Raw genomic sequence first — 18,084 nt, forward strand, 5'->3', positions numbered from 1 at the left:
ACAGGAACAGGGAGAACATGCAAACTCCATTCAGGTGGTGCCATGGTTGGGATTCAAACCAGCGACCCTAGTACTGCTAGGTGGAAGTGCTAACCAATTAGCCACTGTGCTGCCCTATTTTATAATTATTTCTGTAACTCCCTGCACTCTGATGAGAAAATATCCAGTGAGTGGTAGTTGTGTGGACGAAAATGCATTGTTACTGTCAGAGGTCAGAGGAGAATGGGCATTCGATTTCAGCTGCGACATTCGGATGTAGGGTCAGAATTTGGCATAAACAACATGAAAGCATGGATCCATTCCATCTTGTATCAACAGTTCAGGCTGGTGGTGGTGGTGTGATGGTGTGGGGGATATTTTCTTGGCACTAGCAAGGTATACCTAATAAAGTGGCCAGCGAGTGTATGTACAAAAGTGTGGCTCCCAGCTGCATCGGAACAGCATCTATGATCTATGAACACCAGTTCCGGTGTTGCGCCTCTGCCCCTCACACCTATGGTTTATGATCAACACCAGTTCTGGTCTTGTGTCTTCACCACAGAGCGCGGCATAGTGATTATTTTATAAAAAAAAAACATAAAATAGCTGTGGCTGGAGTTGCACTTTAAGTGTAGAGGACTCTGACACACAACAGCAACAAGGTAACAATGCTCCTGAGCTAAACTATAGACAATTTCTTGTCGTAATGGAATATTATAATAGCACTCACCATTTATAAAATACCAAAATTATTGGGCCATGGCATTCATATCACCTAGCCAGTGTTTAAATACATTAATCAGCGCCATAAAAATAAAACATGAAATAACTCTGCTCCATTTGTCTCTATTAAGCTAAAATAGGTTGCTTTCTTGCAGCGGGCGATCCTGACACATCATTTTACAACTCTCATGGAAATCTTACTTCTGATGTAGATCGAGCCTCTTAATTCTCCTCTTCGCTGCTGGGGATAATCATTTTTATGACATGAGATCACTAACAGCACATAGCACATTTAACACCAGCTCCTTCTTTATCCGCATGAAGCAAAGATTCTAATAGAATCCCAGCAGTGTCTTTAAACTTTATATCTTAGGTTAATCAGGCTAAAAGACAGATAACTAGGTTCTCAAGAGGGCACTTGCTCACTTACAAAATGTGCCATAGTTCATCATCTGAAACTCCACGTAGTCCAGACACAGAGGCCATGGTCAGAGAAAAAAAATGCTATTAAGGAGTCTGCTGCAACCACCCAAAAAATATAGTAATACATTCTGCTTCACAATGGATGTTGAGACATTCCAATGCTTTTCTGATCTTTAATCCTTCTTTCCTTATTAGAATAGCAAAGGATCCCTCCTCTTATTCTAATAAATAGCGAAGAGAGCAAGGCATTCAATATGCTGATCCTTTGATCAGCACAATCTGTCAGCCCTTCTTTTTTTTTCTCTAGCAGCTCTTGTTCTGAGCTAAAAGTAGAAGCAATGCAACTGAAAGAAATTCCCTAGGTGTCCTGCAAATCATCAATCGGTTTCTTTTTTTTTCTCCCCTTCTCTTAGAGAAGCCCACACTCCCTGTCTACTAAACTCCCTCCCTCCTACCCTTTCTCTCCAATCCTACTTTCATTTGATACACAATACAACGTGTCTGTCTGACCTACTGGGACCTAGCTGTCTGAGAATCTACCACTATGTGCAGACAGGGGTAACCTTGGTTTCCATAGAGGGCCTCCACGTTCCCTGACACCATGCTGTTCACTTGAAGGCATCACCATACCCTTTACTATTGTAGAATATTATTGTTCACATAACTGGAAAGAAATACGAAGCGTAAAGCTGCAGGTTGCTATATTAGCGAAATTCTTTTTTTTTTTTCCGGTGTAAGTGGGATAGTCCCAAGTTCCAGTGCATGGGGAGAGCAGAACAACAGTTAGACAGAGTCACAGTTTGCTAATGTGCTGCCTATAGGCAGTCAGTCCCCTTTCTTTGTAAAAGCTGATGTTTTGATAATACACCTGTCTGTATTTGAAGCTCCATTTTGTTTCTTTACGCAAGCTTGCCCGCTATAGACTTATGCTGTGTGTATCCTTTTGTGCTGAAATGGTGATAAATAAATAACAGTAAGCAAGGACTGAGATCTAATAATTCCTACTGTCCTGAAAAGATATCTACACAACTATGGCCATAAGGGTGTATTGTAACAAAGTCATAGTAAGAGTAATGATATCTATGGGGAGGTATGATTGCAAAATATAAGAAACAATGGATTTTTATATTTCACAAAAGAAATACAAAATGTTTGTCTGTCTTACGTTTGTTTAGGGAAATGATTTCGTACTCTAAAATTGAGGATAGGTAACGCGTGATACCGCAAAACAGTCTTATCGTTCCATCATATTTCTAGAACAATAAACGGATGAACTGAACAGACTTTGCTCAGTGGGTGACCTTGTCAGACGCCTCCCACCTAACATCCCTCAAAAAATCAAAGGAGCCGGGATGAACACAGTCAGCCAAATTGTGCCTGCATTCATGCAGATGCAGATACTGTTAAAATACAATAACAGCCATGGGAGATTTGTCCATCCCTTCTGCATCGATGGAGGAATCTGTTAGATTTTGTAGTCTGAACAGAAAAAAATTTATATGTGTATGGCCAGCTTGATTTATTAAGTTTAAGGGCTCATTCACATGGGGTGTATAAAAACATATGCCCATGTGAGTCTGTGTTAACCCACTCATGGATGCAGAGGTGTGATATGCATCACATGCAGGCAGTCCCATTGATGTCAATTGGGATACAGAGGCTGGATGGACACAGCCACTTCTCCTAATATGACATCTGTCTAGGTACGGGTGCATGTGGTTGTATGTTCCTGATCTCACACAGTGTGCATTCAGGGCTCTGCACCTGCACAGATGTCAAATTGGGCGCAACAGCTGTGGCCATGCAGCTGCTGTGTCCTAATTACGTAAATGGGACTGCCTGCACGGACATGAACAGAACACCTGTGCATCACTTTGCAGGTCAATACGGCCTCACACAGGCATACCTATTGATATGCCCCATGTGAATGAGACCTAAAGAGCCATCATCTTGTACTAAGTGCACTAATCCATAGCTAGCAATCCGTCTTTAAATAGATGGTATTTGCACCTGTTAAAGGAAGCCTGTCATACAAGAAAAAGAGAGAATATTACGGACTCATTCCTCTGGAAATCTTAGTTACCTGGCTGTCATTTTGATCTTTTACATGCATGCAGTTAAAGCCCAATTGTAATCTGAAAACAATGGTGTAGCGCTAAATAAATACTAAACAAAAGCATCAATGACACATATTAACATATAAAGACATATATGAACATATAGGTGAGCTGTCACAAAATACACAAGTGACCCCCCAGAGACATAAATATCCCCAATCACGGGGGACCAAATGAATGTGAGGCAAGTGATTCCCTATAGGGGAACACAAATACAAATAAAACACATGTGGATTCAATCAGTAGAATCGTGGGGTGAGTTTGGTGCCAAACACTGTAATATAATATCCATAAGTGGCCGAAGTACCTCCTCACCTCCTTAAAGTGACCACAAGGGCCAACTTGCTTTGTGGAAAACCCATGTATGTACAGGAACTACCATGTCACCAAGAAGGGACCCTCCTGGGTATGCCAGCAGACCCAATACTCCTCCTGAGCTCTCTCCAATCACCTGGTACTCATATGCAGCAGTTCCAACCACAGGATCATAGCAAAAGACAGAAGAGATCCTCCATAGTGTAAACCAGTAATTTAAATTCACAAAAAAACAATTAAAATTGCCCACTCACATGTCAAACGAACATAATCAGCTTTTCCCCATATTATGGGTATATTATCATGGTTCCTTGGTGTCCCAATATGGCGTCCGTGCGAAACAACGTCCCCACGCACCGGAAGTTCTGTCACTGCATACCGACGCGTTACGTCACGATGCCCCCGTGACTTCTTCAGGGTAGTCACGTGGACATCATGACTACTTACAAAGCCCAATTGTAGCTTTAATCAAAACTTAAAGTGGAAGGCCAGACTGGATCTGACTAAGCTGAAAATTGCTCCCACCCACCTTTTAAAGCTGGTCATACAAGGGTCGAATTCCAAAAGAATTTTCTTTTTGAAAATCTTTTCTAAGAATTTTCGCATTAATTCTGCACCATTAGTGAGTCACAGAAATGGACGATTTTCGTGTGACCATAAAATTTGAGTGTTGGAAATTTTTTGAAAAACTAACGAATTTCAGATTAATGATGGGAGAATCATGCGGGAAATATAAACAAAAAAGAAATGAACATGAGCTGTGACCTGGAAAGAAAAGAAAATTCTTGGCCATGAAAACTATTTTCTGTAGCAACATGAGATGAAATTGAAGGCTTGGTTGATTGAATTTCGAAATCAATGGTGGCACCATCAGATTACAAAATGCACAAAATGTCTGATTTTCTAAAGAAAATCCATTCGGAATTTGACCCATGTATGGCCTGCAATACCAACTACCCAGTAAAATTTATTTACCTATTCTCAGAGTGTTCCAGTCTGGTCACGTGATCTCCCCAGTGGCTTGCTTCAGGGAAGAGGAGAGAGCAACAACAACAGATGGAATGCCTGGGTGGTGATGTCACCCATAGACTTTCTATGGGACATCCTTTTTCGGCAGTCCCTCCTCTCCCCTGAAGCTAGCCACTGGGAGCTGATCATGTGATCACTAGTCACTAGTTAAGTATAAGTCCCCTTCCACACGGGCGTCATAATTTACTGATGTTTACTCAGGAACTTGTGACACTTGTGTGCAACGGACCAAAAATGGTGTATAAAGACATGAGTAATGAATAGGTGTGTAAGCATATAGATGAGTACAGAATATTAAAATTCTTCTTCACTGCCATTATTGTAATATACTCATTTATTCTAATGTAAACAAGTAAACGAATAAACACACAAGTAAATTACTGTGCTCAAATGAACAATTTTCTATTTTTGTTTTATTTCTTTGTACTCTGTCTTGCTGATCTTTACTCAGCTGTTTGCAATGTTCCATAGACAACAATGCATCTCATCCCAGATCCGTAAAAAACTCAGCAGTGTTTACTCCCATGTGCAACAGGCATTATCATCCTCCTTCTTGAGGGTAGTTATTATAGCAGTTAGAAGGTGAGTGGGAGCAGTTTTAGGTTAGTTAATTCTAGCCTGAACTTCCACTTTAATATATCAAAGCAGGGTGCAATTATAAATGGTTCTCCAGAACTGGCCTAGAACTGAGAATTTCCCTGCAGAGTGAAAAGCAGGACCACTGCACTCTGTGTGTGAGCATGGGTCTATCCCCAAAGGTCTGACCCGCCCCCTGCACAGTCACAACTACTTCTCTCCAATCAGCAGAATGGGTTTGTGAATGGGTTAGTTTGATTGGAGTACAGTAGTTGTGGCCCAGTCCACAGCACTAACAAGAAAAGGATTCTGTGTCTGGCTGCGGAAGTGACAGGCACAGTGACAAGAGGGGACTCTTAGAGTAGAGCTGTGTACAGCCACTGTTGAGCCCACCCTCTAGCCAACAGGAAGGCACACAGGATGTGGACTGCAAGGATCGTGGGAGGTGTAGTTTGGACAGACTGAGCTGGCTTGGTGAGCTGGGAGGTGTAAACTGTACATCCTACAAGGCACTGAGGCAAAGAGAAGTGGTTCCCGCTGTTTTTCCCAAGCTGAGGAGAACTGTGGAGGCTGTTCTGAAAGGACTGAATGCACTTCAGACTGCTAACAGACTGTTCACCTCAGCACCTGACAGGGAGAGAGGCACAGCGACAGACATTCTGGGACATCCCTCTTAGATTGTAAGCTCCAAGGGCCCTCCTAACTCTCTTGTATTGAACTGTATTGTTGTTGTATTATCTCCCTTTATATTGTAAAGCGCTGAGCAAACTGTTTCCGCTATATAAATCCTGTATAATAACAATAATCAGAGAGTGCAACTGATGCTGATAGAGCTCGCTGCATGATCAAGGATAAAGGACGCTGCAGATACAGACCAGCTGTTTTTCACAGTAAACGGAGGCAGACCACCTGCTAACATAAGAATGTGGTGAGAGGCCGCTGTTGAAATTCAAATTACACTTTGAAATGGAGGAACAGGCCCAATTCATCCAGTGGCTCCTTCGGGGGTAAGCGCTGCATAGTTGGGACTGGGCAGGGGGTGGGTCAGACCACTGGAGATGGACTCCTGCTTTCTCACAGAGGGTCGCTGTCCTAAACTTCACTCTGAGGTTGGAATTTTCAGTTTTGGGCTATTACTAGAGCACAGTTTAAAGAAATACAAATGTAAGGCAAAAAAGCACTATGTTTCTGCACACATTCTGATACATCACACTTTCAGGATAAATAAAATTAGGCTTTAGGGACTGATGACTTTCCCCAACAAATTTCCATACATTTTTCAAACCAGTGACTCCCAAAATGTAGAAGCCAGTATATCAGCATAACAACCAGGCAGCTGTAATTTTCAGAAGGAATCCAACAATGCTAACCTACATCTCTCTCATTATAACAGATTTACTTCAGTTGAAGGATTCTGACTGCTATCTATGTATTAAAGTGTTACTAAACCCAGGACCCTGCATTCACTATATCTGGTCTCCCACAGTACACACAACACGGAAGTGCAATTATTTTAGTAAATATAAACTGCTAAATACCTTTTCTCATCATCAGTTAGAGCAGTCATGTGACTTCAGCAGAGCACTAGTTAAAGCTTGTAGGAGGAGTTTTCTTTCTGCTCTAGCAGGATGCAAAACCCCTGACCCGCCAACTGGACAGTGCTGATTGGCCCTGTGCTGATCACATGCACTCTCCCAAGAAAATAAAAAAACATCTCTAGCAAAATACACCAAACTGGGCATGTGCATGCCTACGCTTCAGTCTGGAGATAAGTGGTGGTCGCTTGAAAAAGGGGAGGAACAGAGAAGAAAGGATCAAACAGCCTTTTTACACAATGCAGAGGATTAACCTCTTAGGTTCCACAGTGAGTATAACAAGCATGCTTTGCTGCATATACAGACTGATTTTACTGTTGTGAGTTTAGTAACACTTTAATGTGTTTTTGGGCGCAATATTAAATGCATTTGTATTAATGCGTTTATAATGGGATTAGCTTTAAGCTGGCTTTATCTTGGCTGCTTTCTCATCAGTTCCATTTCTGAGATTTGCCCATCGTCATTTCTATAGTACATTTTCTCCTGAAAGACGATAAAGACCTTTCCAGCATGCTGGAAAATCTCTGTGACCAGCAGCGAATACACCTATCATTGTTGCTTTGACAAAATCTTTTATTCTCTCATTTATTAACCCCTTCATTGCCCAGCTGTTATAGTCAAATCGGTAGCATAATATTATCAGCGGGCAGAAAGAGTCTTTACTTGTAAACAGCGGCACACAGTTAATTATCCCAAGCATCCATAATGCGCTATTGTTACCAGAGAGGTGGAAAGTGTGTGCCTTTAAGATAGAGGGTGACTGAATACACATCCTTGTGCTTGCCTGCTAAATGTCAAACTGCAGTGGAAAGAAATACAGCATTGCAGTGGTGGTGCTCAGAGGCACCCGCTAGGAAAGCAGGAGCTATTAAGTGGAAAATTCCTGCAGAGGACGTGTTTCTATTTCCAATGTGAAGAAAGAGACTGTTGTTTAAGGCTGACAGGTTTGTGGAACATTCAGAAAAACACAAGGAAGATGAGAAAATGACCTCATTGAACTCTGAGAGCTTGTGCAAACAAATATCTGCAGCCAGCACACCACACTTGTGTAGTGCTTGCGTCCAAACAACCACCTGACTTGGATGCACCACATAGAGCTCTGTGGCTTGCGCCGTGTTTTTTGCCCTCATTTAACATGTTTTTGGGAAAGGTGGAATCACTGTGAAGTAAATAAAACAGCACAGGCGTCTACTGTAACAAAATTTTCCAATTTTTTTTTTTTTTTTTAACTTTGACTGAAATGCACTATTATACAACTTCTTGAGGATTTACCAGCATTCACTGAATCTGTGTTTATTACTAGGTGGGTAAATGGTTTTTACATCAGGCTGATGTTTGGGATCTTCACATGCTGAAGGATAAACTCGATTTAATAATGTGTGTTTTCTCTGAAAGTTTGTCATCCTAAATGATTTAATCCTTGGCATAAACTGTGAAGATAATAGTCCAGAGAGTGTCTTGTCTCAGAGTTACTGAAAAGATTTACAAATCTATTGGTTTGTTTCAGCTGTGACCCTGTGTAAGACAGCCATGAAGGATTTTTGGACATTCGTAGGAGATTTTCCTGGAGGCATAGATGCACAGTATTCCCTTCATATCATAGCTCCTACCTGTCCTACAGAAAATTAGCAGTCTATCTTCTAGTCTTGAATGCCTGTAGTTCCTCTTGCTTACAAAGCTTTCACGTGAGTTCAAATGTAAATTTTTCCATGTCTCTATGCTAAGACTTACTGTAAATTTTATCTACAAAATTCCACCATTTCTTACCTTCAAAACAAAAATGTAATATATTACAGCTTACCAGTCAATAAATGTGGTGACTGCTTTAGTTTTGATTCCTCAAGGTTTTTTTTTTCCATTTGCTTTCACCTCGTGATACTGACAATCACACAATAATAGTCTTGGAATAACAACAGTCACTCACCCTTCTGTATCCGGGCAACTGAAACAAGAATCCTGCCCCTCTCCTCTTCTTCTTAAGGGTCCTTTCACACGAACGTCATCAGTTCAGTCACAAAATTTCAATTAAAAAAGTCATCCTTTTACTTCAGTCTGTACATATGTTTGTAGTTCAGTTCAGTTTACGTCAGCATGCATTTATTTTTTACATACCCATTTTTTTTAGTTGTTGAAGAAAATATTACGTGGACAATAGTATTACTGAAAAATATGTTTCTTGTTGAAAATAGACATAAACCTAATGAACATAAATGGACGACATCTGTTTACATCCACTTATGTCCGCAAAAAAGGACACAAATCTTTTGTTTTTTTTGTTTTTTGTTTTTTTCAGATATAAACAGACTTGGATGTAAGTGGACATAAATGGATGCATGTCCATTTATATCCATCCTCCAGGGTTGCCAATTGTCCATTAAAAAAAAAAAAGTATAATAGGAGTGTCTGCTTCTGTCTGTAAAAGTCCATGGACAATAGCAATGTTCCCCTTCTGCCCATACATAAACACTGTGTATGCGCAGTTCTGGAGCCAGTCAATTCAAGTTTAGCTGAAATTGGGCATTACGTGGCTGGCTGTGATGTCACGGGAGGAAGGGAAATCGATTTAGTGTAGTAGGTGTTTGAAAGTCCTCTGACGTGACCGCACTGTGCTGGTGTGGCAGCTACAGTACGTGCTGCTGTGATATAATGGCTTTTGCATTACTCGTGACCCTTCAGCTCTTCATCTGCTCTTCAGAGTGGGATCCCTCCTTAACCCCCTTAGATGCTCCTTTCTACCTGGGTACGCGGCCCTGCCCCCCCTCCTCTCTCCCTCTGCTTTTCCCTTCTTACCCCCCCTCCTCCAATCAGAGATGAGCTCAGATAGGTTCAGACATGAGTCTGAACCCACCTGAGCTATCCCTCTGGGAAGCAGTCAAAGCGGACAACCGATCATAGGCAGAAGAGGCATACGTGCGGGTGGGGAGATAGCCTCCAGCGTCTATGATTGGCTGTCTGTTTTGACAGCTTCCCAATGGGATAGCTTTGGACTGGAGACTGAACACACCTGAGATCATCCCTACTCCTGATGCCTAAGTGCTGCAATCTATACATTATGTTGTATGTTACATAGTCGTGACCAGGGGCGGACAGACCATTCGAGCACTCGGGCATTGCCCGAGGGCCCGGGGTTAGTAGGGGGCCCCATGAAATGCCCCTGGTACTTTTTATAGGCTTTTTTTGGGTGTGCTTTGAGTGTGGGCAAGGGCACAGGGGCCCTATGATCCCCTATTGCCCGGGGGCCCCATGAGTTGTCAGTCCGCACCTGGTCGTGACCAAAGCATTCATTGTTTTAACACTTGTTAGTTTTAATTAAGCTCTTCTTTAGGGTAGGCTCAGTAAGAAAAAATACAACTTTGTGTGCAGAAAAGCAAATGTAATTAAATTAAATTTAAAAAAAATGATTCTTTGTCCTGAGGTTTATGTGTGTCTGTGAGACTTGCAGGCAAAGTAATTAGGAGTATTTGGTGGCTACACAGACTGTGGCAAAGGCTATTTAGTACAAAAAGTATACAGTAACTAGGCCTAAGTTCTGTTTAATCATCTCTCTTTAAGCCACTCCCACTGTTAGGTGCAATCTAAAAAAGGAAAATACAAACATACTTAAAGAGAACAGAAAAAAGAAAACAAAGGAACATAATGCACCAACATAGGGGTTGATGTACTAAAACTGGAGAGTGCAAAATCTGGTGCAGCAATGCATGGTAGCCGATCAACTTCTATCTTTAGCTTTTTCAACTGAACTTTGACAAAAAAAAAAACTGGAAGCTGATTGGTTTCTATGCACATCTGCACCAGATTATGCAGTCTCTAGTTTTAGTGAATCAACCCCACAGTGTAATTAAAAAATATACATTTATTCATGGCATTTTTGGCATTGCCAGAAGAGTGGCAATGTGGCGTGTCAAATGTTGGGTGTAGCCAAATTGTACTAACCGCAAGGTGGTAAGGTTCATGCGTGCAGGTTATAGGGTTCAGGAGTGTGCTACACACAGAGTGCAGGGTTCAGGACAGCGTTATGCAAAGGGTGGCAAGATTCTGAGTGTCTAACATACAGTGTGCAGAGTTCAGGTGTGTGTTGTTCACAGGATGCGGAGTTCATGAGTGCATATCTCACAGGCCATTTTACAACTGAAAATGTCCTCTTTCCAAATTCTACCACTACAAAATCCTAACCTCTGCATTACATACTTTTGACCACTGAACTCTGTATGTTGTGTTGTCTCTCCAAATCAAGTGTAGCACTTCCCCCTTAGGAGTCGCTGCAGATTTGGGTTCCCCTATAATCCTGCATAGCCAGGCAACACGCATTTCCTTCAGCATTGCACTCCAGAGAAAGTAAACAGTCTTTGAACTTGTTGTTTTTTTGGATTTTATTAGGGGATTTGAACTTGGATGGGGATGAGGGATACATGGGATGCCCAGGGAACTGTTTAACAACTTCCTAGAACTATATACAAGTGCTCAGAAGGGTTTTCTCTTCTTGGAGAGCTATCCAGCCTCTCCTGGTGTACCACCTCAAACTGCAGATGAAACCTCTTCTTCACCCAGCTTCCTAAGGGAATCCCTGGCCAAGAGGTCACAGAATCTGCCATTTTAGATTAAATCAGTCTCAGATGAGGGCTAGTCAGGTTTACCACCTGAATGCTCTTTCCCCTTATCCGGCCCAGGGGGTGTGGGGTTACTCACTCAGTCTCTCCTGCCAGCTTGTGGGTTTATGGCTGACTTCAGGCCTTACGTTGGGCTGGATCCTTCCCTGCCTCCTAGGTCATTATCTCTCAGGGAACAATAAGGCTGAGAGATCCTCCCTTCCAGCTCCACTACCTGAAGGTAGGCCCCTCTCCTGGACCCTCTTCCAGGCTCCATACACCATCCTGCTCACTCCATCTTCCACCTGAACTCTCCTGCTGCTGAGCAGGCTCGGTCACCCTTAAGGGCTGTCCTGACTTCATGCCAAGCCTCCTGCTTGGGGATTGGTCAGGATCCCCTATGAGTGCAGACCAGCTTCATGTATTTAGATCGGAGGGAAGTTCTAGACAGCTGATCTGCAGAGCTTCTCAGCCTTTACTAAAAAAAATATTATCAACTAGCTCCCCCTAGCTTTCCTAGGAGGAAGCTATACAAGTAAAAGTCTTCCCCAGTAAAAAAGCTTTTCTCCCTAAATAAAAACAACTAATATTCACCTCTGTACCCTCTTTACACAGCTCAGCTCTGCAATCCTTTTCCATAGATCACCTTTACACCTCCCATCACAACCCAGCTCTGAGCCCCATCCAAAGCTCACCTCTGCACCCATGTCCAAAGCTCATCTCCGCACCTCCTGTCCACAGTTCACCTCTGCACCCCGACCCAAAGCTCACCTCTACACCCTTGTCCAAAGCTCACCTCTACACCACACATCCACAGCCCACCTCTATATCCCTATCCACAGGTCACCTCCACACCTCCTGTCCACAACTCACCTCTGCACACCTGTTTGCAGCTAAACTCTGTCCATGGCTCCCCTCCTTCCCTTCCCCATTGCCCTCCCCTCTGCACATCTCCTTCACTGCCTTCACACACCCTTCCCCCTCCACCATCTTTTAGTTGCTTACTTCAGAAAAATTCATCTCTCAGCAGCCTGCCGGATCTAGTTCCTCCTGTAGCCACAGTTTGTATCCCCACACAGTGCACACTCATTTGTGGATTTGTGGCTCCAATTCTTTCACTTGCAACATCAGCTACATCATCCAGCAGGGACATCGGCAGCAGGGAGAAGTGTGGAAACCATAAAGAGGGCTAGGCTGTGAACACAGAGCCAGGCTTCTGATTTTACATTGGCCAGTACTGGAGGTGGTGGAACAAAGTTCCACCACATTCCAGCTCAATAAACGTCCTGCATTTAATAGATAAAATAAAACCTTTTACATTACCAATAGGTGGCAATATAACCACCATAGTAGGGCCCCAGGAATAAGTAGCAGTCTGTTATTCTGTAGGTAAACTGGGCTCAGTGTGCTATGACAGCTCACCCAATTGCCATTGAACACAGGAAACCTGTCCACTGCCTGTGCTGAGCTCTGCTATACTGTATACATCAATTATATTCAAGTCATTTTTATTACCGGTACATTTTTAAAAGTAACAGGGTAAAAAAAAAACATGGACAACAATAGGTTCACATTTGTACAATGGTATACAATTGTAAAATAGACATTATGGATATGCATTTTAACAGTACAGCAGGAACCATAGGATGGGGGAGGGGAGGATGGAGGATGGAAAAAAGGGGGGGAGAAGGTAAGAGGGGTAATTAACTGTTATAGTCTATAGGTTAGTGACAATACCGGTCAGGGTGGGAATAGACATAGCAATCAGGATTATTATGCACTCCAAATGGTAGGTGCTATGAAACGTTAACTGTACATTTGGGAGAGAGTGACCAATAGTGCCAGGATTTATAGAATCTGGGGTATGAAAGGTGAGACATAGAGAATCTCCTTTTCATGTCGCATTTGACATTTAGGTTAGCAATCACTCTAGTTATGCAAGGAGAATCTGTGGTCTTCCATAAGCTAGTGATCTGTATACATTATTTAAGTTATTGAAGTTAGTAGAATGCTTCCTTTGCCTGCTCTGTATTTTCAAGTAACAATGGCAATTGGGTGAGCTGTCGCAGCATGTGCAGATCCTGCTGATGGAGGTCTGAATGAGGCTGGTATCATCCATTTCTGTTTGACTTTCAGGCAGCATCGGAGAGGAGAACAGAGCAAGGCACTGACTATCAAAAACAGCATCAGCAAGCCATAATCAGGTAATAACATAACTCAGTACACGAATACTTTGTACCAACTATGCACTCTCTCAATCTGCTGTACATTCCCTATTCTGCACCACAAAGCCACTTCAACAGTTACAATTAAGCAATATAGGAATAACATAATTGTGCCATTTAAAGCTGAAACAGAAAAAGACGGCTAAATAGACAGATAAAATACATAAATGAGGGTTGTTTTACCTTCCAAAGGGTTGTATTTTTGCCACACAACACAATTCTGCCTAGTGAGGGTACACTGTAGAATCTAATTTTCCTCCCTGTTACTAGACAGTGAAAGGAGAAGCAGCAGACTGATTAGATCTCTTTGTTTCTCTGCTCTCTCCTTCTCTCAGTATGCTACTTTTATTACAGCACACCTGATTGGCTCCTTGTGCTGCCATTCCCCTCACTCCCCCTTGAGCTCTGCTGCACAGCAACTGTAACAGACTGATACCAGGTCACATTTAGATACTTACATTACTTGAGTTTTTAGAAATATATACACTTTTCAGCATTAAAGTAATATTACATCCTTAGTTTTTAAAGTACTTTAAGCAGCTGATTTAATCACTTACTGAGTATGCAGCTTCTTTCTCTCTTAATCCTTGCCTATGTTCTAGTTTAAGCTGGTGCCGTGACCACTGTCCATTTTTCAGGGTGGCTACTTTCTCTTATGGCATTACATGGAGTCACTCTTGAATGCAGGGACTAGGGTTGTGTACCCTACACTGTGTGCATCAATAGAAACACACAGCCCCATAGCTTAGGATGGCTATGCTATACCCTGGCTCCTCCCTCCTCCTCTGACCTTCCCTCTCCAAGCATCAGACTGAATGCAGACTGCACTGTCCACTGTTAACTCTTTTCTAAGAAGATTGGAATTTCAGGGAAATAGCACTGAGTGAACAAGAGTCAGAATCATTAAAAGTTGTAAACTGCAAGTGTTGGGGTAAGAAGGTTAACAGTTTAACTAGGGAATGTTTGTTTTATTTTGCTCATTGAGTTAAGATAAAAAACACTGAGGGTTCAATACTACTTTAATAAACCTATGCAACACATAGTCTTTTTTCCCCAGGTACTAAATATATGCTGTTTTATCCTAGAGTGCTGCTCAAAGCTGTTTTGTAGTAGACTCTGCTTAGAGAACCAAATTTGAAGTTTATCCTATGAAAAATAGAACAGTACTGTTTAGTGCGGCTGAAAGAACAGTACACGTAACAGTAAAAGTATTTTACTGAAATTTCTATATTACACAAAAAAATATTTTCATGTAACTTACAGTCTATTTGAATACTATGTTCTGGTCAAGAATAACACACACATATATTTAAAGGGCACATTTTCACAAACAGTTGACTTAGCCTGTTTTATATTTACTTATGGCTTTTTATGTAAGTGTTTTACTCATTTTCACCCAATTTGGATGTGGTTTATTGTATGTTTCTAAGACTCATAATAAACTACTACACTACGGCCATACTTTCTGTGATTGATTGGTGAACTTTCTCAGGACAGCCCACACCAGTATTTTATTGTTTTGAGAGGTGAGGACAGAGATGAGACATCAGTTAGAAGGCTGGAGCTACACAGGGGGAATATTTGTGCCTTGATTGATCAGGCTGTGTTTGCTGCACTCATTGTAGCATATATTTTGGGTGAGTGTGCAATTCACTGGGTGTTCAGTGAAAGTCCACACACTGGAAGATATGATGCAGATTGGATTGGATGGTGGAGGACACTTTACGTTTCTCCTTCCAGAACACTAAGGCTGGCTATACATTATTTGTCACAGCACACCTAAATAGAGGCAATGGTTGCACTTGCTCAATTCGCCACAGCAAGCTAAGTGATTGATAGCGGAGCACATAGTAACCATTATGAAATATGAGGATAACAGTTGCAAAGGAGGAGGAAAAACTACCAGTGTCAGTGGAAAGAAAAAAAATCATTTAAAAGTTCATGATGTGTGAGAGAAAAAATGGCAATGAAAATCTGGGCAAAAAGCATCCTCTTTATTGTATTTCACAAAGTTGAGTAGTACAAGTCATCTGTTTTCCTCATTTTTGTATGCCAGCACCATTGTATCTGAACATGTGGCAGAGGAGCAAGACTCCAATTGTTAGCAAGGAGGGCTGAGTAGCAGCCTGGGTGTGATAGCTAGCAGGTGTCAAATTGTGGTCAGAGCTGAGAGGCTCTGCAGACCAGCCCTCTGGAATTTCCCCCTGCTCTAGAACATTGGAGAAATTTCTAGAAGCAGTGGGTGGATCTGAGTAGTCCTTCTGCTGTGCTGCTGGTGGATTGGTGGCTGCTACCAGGCCTTCTAGTTGGGCCGCTCTTTCCTTGCTTCACAGGTGGTCCTTGTTCTAGGGTCGGCAAAGATCTGAGCTTTTCTCCTTCCAAGCTCCACTGCCTGTATTTGAGCCCCTCTCTATCTGGGCCCCCCTCCCAGGCTCCTCTCTCCAGCCTCACTCTATCTCCAACTTCCACCCAAACTCCTCTCCTATTGAGCAGGCTCAGTTACTCTTAAAGGGTGTCCTGGCCCCTTACCAAGCCTTCTCTTGATGATTACCCAGATCCTCTTAGAGTACAGACCAGCCACTACTCAGATCCACCCACTGCTTCTAGAAGTTTCTCCAATGTTTAAGAGCAGGGGGAAATTCCAGAGGGCAGGTCTGCAGAGCCTCTCAGCTCTGACCACAATTTGACACCTGCTATCTATCACACCCAGGCTGCTACTCAGCCCTCCTTGCTAACAATTGGAGTCTTGCTCCTCTGCCACATGTTCAGATACAATGGTGCTAGCAAACAAGAATGAGGAAAACAGATGACTAGTACTTCTCAACTTTGTGAAATAGAATAAAGGGGATGCTTTTTGCCCAGATTTTCATTGCCATTTTTTCTCTCTCAAACATCATGAACTTTGAGATGATTTTTTTTATTTCCACTGACACTGGTAGTTTTTCCTCCTCCTTTGCAACTGTTAGCCTCATATTTCATAATGGTTACTATGTGCTCCGCTATCAATCACTTAGCTTGCTGTTGCAAATTGAGCAAGCGCAACCATTGCCTCTATTTAGGTGTGCTGTGACAAATAGCTTCATGTAGCCCAACCCCTGATCCTGGCCCCATCTCAGGCTCACTCAGTTTCTAAAGTTCATTGGTATGTCAATTATATATAATAAAGCATTATAAAGAAAGGAACTAACCCTACCTTACTAATCAATCTGTGACTGGTTTCCACTAGCCCAGCATATAAAATACTAACCATAATGTATAAAGCCATCCACAGCATTGCCCCCAGATATATCACCAACCTCATCCTCATATCACCCAGATTGTCCTCTCTGCTCCTCCCAAGATGTCTTGTTCTCTAGCTCTCTTGTTATGTCTTCCCACGCTCGCCTGCAGGGCTTTTTCCAGAACCTCTCCCATCCTCTGGAACTTTAGGTGATCCTAGAAAACTCTTTTATTTGGGAAAGCTTATCCCGCTTCCACCTAAAAGCCATACTTGAGTCATCTCCATCAGATCATCCCCTGCAGCTATTACCTTTTGTACCACCTCCCCCTTCCTTTAGATTGTATGCTCCATGAGCAGGGCCCTCCTATTCCTTCTGTATTGAACTGTATTGTAATTTTACTGTTCCCCTTTACATTCTAAAGTGCTGCGCAAACTATTGCCATTATATACATCCTGTATAATAATAACCTGAAGCCCATGTGGCTTATGCACAAGTCAGGCTGTGGAGGCAGGAGTCACACTGACTGCCCTTTTCACGGATGCAGTTTCCTACGTCACCTCACTGCCTCTAGCCTGCTCACTGCACAATGAATCAGGATGCCATTGCTACCCAATAAGCAGAGAACTAAAACTGATCCGAGACATATTATAGGGATTGTCCAGGCTGTGCAGTGTGGCAGAGGTGGATAAACTGGGGATAGAGCTTGGTGGCATACCTACATCAGCTACGAACTACACTATAACTATTTGGAGGAACTCAAGTTGCCCTTTTGCTGCTCTTTCCTCTTGCACTGAGCGGTAACAGTTTGAACTTTTCCATACAGCCGGATTTATATATGTCCATACACAGAATATATACAGTATAGGTACTACTACATAAAGACTTCTGGGGGACTCCTTTCCACTCTCACGGGATAGGGGGTTTTAGGGATTACAGGGAGGGGTGGGAGCCTTTGGTGCTCTGGTCTAGGGAAGGGGTGGAGTTTGTGGGGGTGCTGGGGCTGCCCTGGGAGGGAAGGTTAGATTTGTGTGGGATTGCAGTTATAAATCATAATCTATGATGAAATATAAATCATGAATCTTAATCTATACTAGAGTTCCTAGAGAGTAGAGCTGAGTCATACAGTCAGGTCCATAAATATTGGGACATCGACACAATTCTAACATTTTTGGCTCTATACACCACCACAATGGATTGGAAATGAAACAAACAAGATGTGCTTTAACTGCAGACTGTCAGCTTTAATTTGAGGGTATTTACATCCAAATCAGGTGAACGGTGTAGGAATTACTACA

The 18,084-nt window shown here is 42.4% G+C and overlaps 1 long non-coding RNA gene across 1 annotated transcript; it reads left to right on the forward strand.

The window, feature by feature from the left end:
* The first annotated feature begins 7,599 nt into the window (after positions 1-7,599).
* On the forward strand, positions 7,600-8,585 carry LOC149466353 (uncharacterized). Its single transcript, XR_016312083.1, has 2 exons — positions 7,600-8,060; positions 8,265-8,585. It is a non-coding gene; the product is annotated as an uncharacterized LOC149466353 (long non-coding RNA).
* The last annotated feature ends 9,499 nt before the right edge of the window (positions 8,586-18,084 follow it).

Source organism: Staurois parvus, unplaced genomic scaffold (assembly GCF_062004578.1).
Source record: "Staurois parvus isolate SC_StPar_1 unplaced genomic scaffold, SC_StPar_1.0 ptg000131l, whole genome shotgun sequence".
In the NCBI taxonomy this organism is placed as follows: domain Eukaryota; kingdom Metazoa; phylum Chordata; class Amphibia; order Anura; family Ranidae; genus Staurois; species Staurois parvus.